The 2,526-nt window shown below is 41.1% G+C and overlaps 1 long non-coding RNA gene across 1 annotated transcript; it reads right to left on the minus strand.

Annotated features, from left to right (window-relative positions):
• Positions 1-212: 212 nt before the first annotated feature.
• LOC309330789 lies at positions 213-2,244 on the minus strand. Its single transcript, XR_014151583.1, has 2 exons — positions 2,149-2,244; positions 213-961 (listed from the first exon to the last, which is right to left on the minus strand). It is a non-coding gene; the product is annotated as an uncharacterized lncRNA (long non-coding RNA).
• Between the last annotated feature and the right edge of the window lie 282 nt (positions 2,245-2,526).

The raw sequence follows: 2,526 nt of genomic DNA on the forward strand, positions 1-2,526 counted from the left end.
TCTCTCTCTCTGTGTGTGTGTTACCGCATTGTTTTACTCTTCTTTGTTTTATTATGTATTTTGTGTTTTCAGTTTGTGTTTTTATGTTGTGAAGTACCCTTTGATCTTTGAATGAAGGGCAATATACAATTTTAATAAGTAGCGATGGTGGTGAATGGATGGGTGGTGATTACAAGGAAGACAGACCAGATCAACAGAACAAGGCATTACAGTGAATTCAGATTTATTCATTCATATCCCAGACACCATGGAGAAAATGAAAGCACCATGTATTTCAAGAAAAAAGACTCTTTCATCTGGATTTTTGAGACTGATTGAAGAGAAGAATTCCAGATTACTGAAGGTTGCGGGAATGAAACTAGAAGCATCAACCTCAATGAGGTTAACTCAGGAAGGCAACAAGCAGGCATTAAATAAATATTTTTTGACCTTGATCTCACGTTTTGAGCTGGCAAACAGCAAGCTGGCATTCACTTCTGGGTGTTAGAATTGCTATCAAGCTTCAGATCCAGAGCCCAGGTAACAATTTCTAAAGTGCTCAGTACTTGTACTGCTGGCAAGTATAGTGAGACTGGTTGCAATAGCCCCGGCTAGAGCAACAACATGGGGAGCAGCCACATCTGGAACAGCAGCTGCGCCTGTGGCAGCAGCAGGGAGAGCAACCACATCTGGAACAGGCTTGACGGCTTTGGCAGCAGCAGGGGGAACGGCCACATCTGGAACAGCAGCTACGCCTGTGGCAGCAGCAGGGGGAGCAGCCACATCTGGAACAGACTTGACGGCTTTGGCAGCAGCAGGGAGAGCAGCCACATCTGGAACAGCAGCTGCGCTTGTGGCAGCAGCAGGGAGAGCAGCCACATCTGGAACAGACTTGACGGCTTTGGCAGCAGCAGGGGGAGCAGCCACATTTAGAACAGCGGGAACTCTGACCTCCACAACAGGACATTTTGAGGGAGTGAAGCTGAAAGAAACAAATATGGATTTATTGTAATCAAACCATGATATGTTCTCATCCATGCATTATTCAGTATGTGTACAACTTGGAAGTCATGATTTATCTGTTCTCTGTTCAGGATCCTTTCATTATGGTTCACCGTTATTATTATTATTTTATAATTGTTCATTCTATTATTCAATAATTTATAATTAAATTAATTATGTCCGTATAATATTTTAGCTTTTTCAACTGAAGGTAGAAATGGAATACATAATTCATCTTTATTGAACATTCCCAAAGTTTATCACTTGAGTTTTTAATATGCAATCACAATCAATAGTTTGAATGTGATTCCCTCCCCACTCCCTCTGAATTTGAAACCTGAGCAACTTAACTCTTTCAATGTGTTCCATATTATTTAAGTAGCCTTCAGATATGGATAGTTGCTGTCAAATCCATTCAAATAATATTGCATACCAACCATCAGATGTTTTCAGGCATGAAATACCCTTTTCATCAGTTAACTAACTAACTAACTAACTAACTAACTAACTAACTAACTAAGCCACACCATTATATGTGAGCTCTGTAACTTTTTCTCATGAAATATAAGATTGTTTGCCAACTATCATCTATAGAAAGCATCTGGCCTATCCAGTATTAGGTCAGTATTCAGAAACTATCTGAACAGTCTCAGAAGAAGAAGAAGAAGAAGAAGAAGAAGAAGAAGAAGAAGAAGAAGAAGAGGAGTTTGGATTTGATATCCTGCCTTTCACTCCCTTTAAGGAGTCTCAAAGCGGCTAACATTCTCCTTTCCCTTCCTCCCCCACAACAAACACTCTGTGAAGTGAGTGGGGCTGAGAGACTTCAGAGAAGTGTGACTGGCCCAAGTTCACCCAGCAGCTGCAGGTGAAGGAGTGGAGATGTGAATCCGGTTCCCCAGATTACGAGACTACCGCTCTTAACCACTACACCACACTGGCTCTTTAAATAGTTGCCATCAGAAATGTATGGTTCTCAATCGCAGCAAAGAACATTCCCAGCTGAAGGAATAACCCATATTCTATCAGTAAAGTAGACAACCTGATGGATCTGATCTTTCAAGTATTTTTGGTAGATCCACTCAATAGCAAAAATTTCAGGACTGGGGTTCTGGAAGACATTATATGCTACCTAAATTACTAGTCTCCCAGCAATTGAATAGACCTTACCTTGTACAGCAATCAGAACTTGTCAGCTCAATGGAGATTCAAGTCAACGAGTAAAGAGCTCAGAGACAGGGGATCCTTTTATAGAGCTCCAAGAGCACCATCAATGAATGGACTCATGCTTCATTGCTACTTAAAGCACATGTCTATGTGTTGCATCCACTATCTACCAATCACATATTCGTAGAGTTTATTCACAACTTCCACAATGACAGCAATTTCCCAAGGTCTGTAATTAGGCAGCATTTGAAGCTTATCACGCTATAATCCTCACATCACACACACTCTGTTGAGGTTACTTCAAAAGGGTGGTTTCTTGAATAGCAACACTGGCAAGAATGGAATGGACCTTCTCATTGGATCCATGTGGCTGAACATCCC

Source organism: Podarcis erhardii (genome assembly GCF_964252035.2).
Source record: "Podarcis erhardii genome assembly, chromosome: 15".
NCBI lineage: Eukaryota > Metazoa > Chordata > Lepidosauria > Squamata > Lacertidae > Podarcis > Podarcis erhardii.